Source organism: Falco cherrug, chromosome 15, assembly GCF_023634085.1.
Source record: "Falco cherrug isolate bFalChe1 chromosome 15, bFalChe1.pri, whole genome shotgun sequence".
NCBI classification, from domain to species: domain Eukaryota; kingdom Metazoa; phylum Chordata; class Aves; order Falconiformes; family Falconidae; genus Falco; species Falco cherrug.
Genome location: NC_073711.1, coordinates 19,536,965 through 19,542,964, shown reverse-complemented (window position 1 = coordinate 19,542,964; position 6,000 = coordinate 19,536,965).

The following is a 6,000-nucleotide window of genomic DNA, read 5'->3' as shown; positions in this document are numbered from 1 at the left end:
GCACTAAAAAACACCGAAATATCCTCTGTGAACACAGAACACTAGAATTCTCAGAGCTGAGACCTGAACACATACTCTACCTGCTCTTCTCAAACCACGGCATGACCACTCTCACTGTTTTTTCTGGCCCTGTGACTATGCAATAGTTTCACAGAAGTACATCACTACAGCAGGACTGTCAGAAAGCAGCCTGTCCAGCTGGCCCTCTACCTTTGTGTCTGGAGGAGGCACAGAGAGATGCTAGCTCCTCTCTCTTGCAGGCAGAGGACAGAACTGAACCGCTGCAGCCTCTCTCATTGTTTTAATCTTTCAGCTATTTCATAACGAGACTGAAAGGCATCTTTTATCTGAAGCTTATTCTGCTTCATTTGCTTCAGGAATGGGCACCAGATTCAGCAACATTGATAGAAAGGCATCTAGACTATAGATCCCCATGAGACAGAGTTCTAACTTTTTAACTGTGCAGGTACTCAAGCTCTTGTGGCAGTCTTACAGGCAAGGAAAGGACTTAGTAGTGAAATTGAAGTCAACTATAGAGCATATGCAAAAGCTGAAGGTTATATGTTTCTAAATTTGGCCTGCAGAAGTATATGTTCTGTCTGGGTGACATTGTAGACCTTGAACATGCCCCTCAAAATGCATAAGACAAGGACTGGGCCCCAAATTCTAATAAGAGCTAAGCTAGGGCAAGCTGTAAAGAATCACCACTTGTGGACTTGCAGAGTATACTTTTTCTTAAATACCATTTATCACTGCTGCTTTCAGTGAGTAAACAACGGAACATGGTAGGTGAATGAGAACCTCTGAGTGAAGAACAGGCAACAACAGAGCCAAAGCAAGCACTTGAGCCTGTAAATGCATTTTGTCTTACAGCCAGGGTAGACACGGGATATATTTTGTATAAGAATGTCTCAGAGCAACATTTGCAACCATTCAGCATCCTACGTATGCATGCTACTTAACATAGATCACAGTGTAGTGTCAAAGTTCTCTGCATAATCCATATATACGGAATGCAGCATCTTGAGAAATAACACCCAATACATGTTTCTCTTGCACTTAGTATGATTTTAGTGCATGATTTACATTTGTTTATTTAAAGAAATGCCATCTATTTGATCCGTAACCGTACCCAGCAGCTTTCAGTAGAGAAGAAAAATTGCGTGACCTCAGACGAGAAATAAACATTCACAATATTTTTAGCAAATAACACCTTAGGTGCATAAGGAAATTATACTATCTGTACAAGAAATTAATTTGGAGACCATTACTAGTTAGGTAACACTAAAGTTTAGGATTACAGTATAGAAACTAATATGTCACATTTCTGACATGGTATGTACTTGTTCTTGTAAAGGCATCACTGTGTTTTAAATATAGAAACAAAATGTAGACAACCCTAATCATTTTTTTCCAATTCCATTCCCCAGAATTACCATGATAAATAAATTACAGCATGTACTATATGTTCAAAATAGAATGTCAAATCTGAGTATTGTTAAAACTGAGAAAGTTAAAATGTTACACTGTAATTATACATAAATTTTGACTTACTATAATCAAACAAAACAAATTATGACAAAATTCTTTATGAAAGCTCTTCCAATACCTATACTGAATTAAGAAAAATCTCACATATATCCTTCAAAGCTTTCCAGATATGCAGTTCTCTAGACTTCAAATATGACAACAGTACAAGAATCATATAGCTTCTTTTGGAGGTATTCACTTTCATGATTTTTTTTTTCTAGATGAAAGAAAAAGATATCCCTAATATCCCCTGTGATTATCATGGAAATGATTGACATGAACAATTATTCACTGGGAATACTGCTGGAGTAGGGTGTATAATAGAATTATTACCATCCCTATTTTACATATTGAGAACTTATGTGTATAAAGGATTAAGCAATATAAGTCATACAGAAGACTCTGCAGTTGAAAACAGGTTGTTCATTGATGTGTTTATCCACTTAGTGCAAAGACCCTACAACATCTGCCTTCCACTTTTTATTTACAGTCTTTGTTAGGGTTTGTATCCCAGTTGATGCCATTGCTTGCTACTATAATACAAACACTGTTAGCGTCCTTACTAAACTGTTATTCAATATTTTAAATCTTTGCTTTATACCATTTTAAATTGCCAAATTGTTGAATTGTTGCTTTCATGCTTACAGTGCTTTGAAATCATATTGTAATTGCTTATTTGGCAGTTTGGTTTTGCTTTTAAATCAGGAAAGTTTTATGTATATGCAGAGAAGTACCTGCACTCTGACAGGAGGCTGCTTGCTAGAACTTGATGATAAAATAATACTTTTCTTCGAGGTCACTCAAAGACCAAATACCACCAATATCACAACCATATATCCATCACTTGCAGGATATCTATGATGACAATAGATGACATAGCAGAAAACTTATTACAGTGAATGTGCAGGATAGAAAACAAAGCACTGATTGTTTTTCTTTCTAGTAGCATATAACATATCTTTCCCCTTTCTTATTGAAAAAACATTTTGCTAATTTTTCATTTGCTCAACACATTTGTGAGACTTCTTTTTTTTAACCTTCCATTCTACCGTTACCTATGACAGTTATTTACCTGTGACTGTATTTTTGATAGTGTAAAGAAATCAGGTAATATGGAGAAAGCTATACCAATCAAAAGCCCATCATGAAAGATATGCACGAACATTTGGAACAGAACAATATTGACAATACTTTTGGGAGTGGTGGACCTATCAGGGACCTTTGTACTACCTACCTTTAATAGGTGACAAAGACCTCCACAGAGCATTCCAGTATAGCTAGGCATCTCTCTGGGGATCGCCTTTGAAATTTTGTAGTCAGTTAACTGATTAGCATTACAAAATTTCAGAAATATTTCTGATTATTAATTATGATTTTTCTTTTATTTCCAAATGTTTTAATTTCATCCAATCTACAAGTTAAAAGTCACATCAAAGCTTGGTTGAATCCTGGCCTAGATGGAAAATTTACTTATCGCCTTCTTTTAAGCTATGAAAGCTTTAAAACACTAGCATTTTAAATATGAACCTTCAACAGCAATATCATATTCCACAAGCAAACTTCTGCTTTATGTAACATGAAAAGTGGATGTTACCTTGGGCTGTGCTTCGTAGTTAAGTTCATACAGGGCTACACCCTAGAAGGAAGTTCCTTTTCTGAAATGTCAGAATAAAAATAGGATAAGGGGATGACTTATTTTCTGCCTGATGCCATCGGATTCTGAATTTAAATGAGCAAAACCTCAGGAGACTGGTATTTTTCCTAGAGAATCATATGGTGCTTCCAATGGGAAAATATTTACAAGTGAAATGCAGTTGTAAAAGACTGATGTTAAATGGTAGTGTCATTGGAACTGCTTAGATTTGTTCAAACAGTTGTGGAAGTCAAAAATCATTATTCCTCTTTGTTGATCTTTTCTGCATACTATATGGGGAAGTTTATACAGTGAGGGACCAAAATCAATACTTTAATATATTGTAACAGAAGCATAACTCTGGCTCGTGAAAGTAATTTCAGTATTTTAAAACAGTTATCAGAATCAATGCAATCACTAGAAAAGAAAACATGTCTGACTCGCAGTGATTTTACACCATTTTTGCAGTTTGGAATTGCCCTCTGTGGTCACCTGAAGACAGACTGGAAGAAAGTTGCCACTTGGGACGGTCAATGTGACACTTACGTGATTTGTCACTGTCGATGTGAAAATCTTAGGCACTAGGAAGCCCCCGCCCATTCTCTAGAGCATGTCCTGGTGCAAGGTGCATAGGTATAGAGTTGGTAGCGCACACGTCAGTAGATGGGTCTCTCTGTGACTGGTGATGACTAGGAAAGCTCTTTGGCTTGTTCCCAGATACGAGAGAAATTGCCTGAATGCCCTGTCTCAGTGTGGAGACCTCATTGTAAATTATGAGACATAACACATACCAGTTGTCACTAACTCTTTTGCATATAATTCTATATTACGTTCACATTCCATTTGGGTAAAGTGATGGAAGAATTCATAGAAGATAGTCTTAAAATAAGAGATCATTCTCAGGCTTTAAAAAAAAGAGTGAAAGCTCACAAAACCATTAGTTCCCCCCAAAAACAACATCTTTCTACATACATATTATTAGCTGTGCAGTATTTAAAAGAGTAAATATTCCTAGTATTTTGTGCACAATGCAACAGCACTTAATAAATGCAAGGTATTTATAAAGAGCTGAACTGCAGTCATGATTAGATAATTTTCAGTTGAAAATTACAATCTTTTTTTCCTTATGTTTCAGTTGTGCTTATGGGAAGAACACAAGTGCAAAACTCTTCCATTCTGCAACCACTTGGCATCATCAAGGAGCTTTCAGAAAGGAGAGGAATTACATGCTGTCTCATGTATTAGCAGCATAATTATCAGCTCAACCTTAATTCCATTAAGATATTTTTGTATAAGAGGGAAGAAGCTGGTAACTTTTCACAACCCAGAATGCAGTTATGATGCTGTCCCTCTTGGCTAGGAGAGGTTTATGTCCTTAAGGCTGCAGCTCGTTTGTGGAACAAGAGGTGTCAAGTGAGGCCAAAGCTGCTGCCTCCCACTGCTATCGCACATTTGCTTTAAAGCCTAACAGTGGTGATTTAATAAGTGCTTCTCTGATTACTAACTTAACAGAAATACAAACTGTTTGCAGGAACCATTTGTGACTGTGGAATACTACAGTATTTCATCCGCAGTCTGTTAATCATCTTCATACTTTGCATGTTTGTTAAATGCTAGCTGAAAGAGCAATAGATTTCCATTTCAATGAAAAGTAAAATCTTTAACATTTAAGTGTAAACCAACTGCAGTAAGCCACATAAATTTTTTTGTTTCCCATTGGAAATTGTCTACTATCCAGAACAGTGGTCTTAATTACTAGTAGATTTAAAATTCTATTATAGCAACCAACCACAAATACACTTCACAAGAAGCTTCAGAGCAGTTTCAATCATCAAATACATATTTTATTTTTTCCCAGTTGTGCAACTCTTCCAATTATTAAATATTAAAGCATTACTTTGCCACGCAGGTCAGTTCAAGAAATCAAGCAAACTCCATAGAAAGTACCTTAGTGGCTTTTCCGGTAAAGCAGAAAGCCTAATATGAGAGCAGAATAGGAGGCAAGGAGTCAGGACCGTAAAGATTTTACTTGAATAGTGTTTCAATTTGCTTACTGACTACTAACACAGTATATACATGAGCCTACAGCTTAGTATAACTAAGGAACTTTGCAAAGGAAAATCACAGCAAATAGGTAATAGATGCACCATGATAACAAAATTAGTGATACTGATAGACTTATCCTGAACATCAACAGCTGAAATCCGCCAGCAGCTGGCCATAGGAATGATTATGGTTGTCTTATATCTCTCACCAGGGCACATAAGGTCAAGCACAGGTTCATATTAACACAGCTATACAGTTTCTGGACTGGATTAACTCAGAGAATAAGGTGAGCAGAACGCAGATCTGTTGGCAGCTCTTTGTTCCAATATACCTGACCTGGCTATAGAAGGTGGATCTGGACTCTGTTATGAGGATCTACATTTGAAAGGTCAGAAATGTGCCAATTTGCACCACAGAAGTTTTTTAAAACAATGTTGTAGCACTTAAAGTGAACTTTCAATACTCAATGTAAAATTCTACTTCTTTTATGTACAATAATCAGACACAGTAAAAGTTACAGAACAGTGACCAGTTATAACTATTTTTCAACATTTTTAAAGTTTTTCTAACTTCCTTTTTTTATTTTGACATATTTGTTGTAATTATTCTCAGTTACATTATCATATTAGTGCAATGAAAGCTACTGAATGTTATAACTTGAGTTTCCATAAATTCCTTTTAAGAAAAATAATTGAAAATTGTTACCTTTTTTTTCCATAAAAAGACCTATCACTATGTATTTCAATTCTCTTCCTATCCCTCTGTTGATAGGATATTCCTACTTCACACAT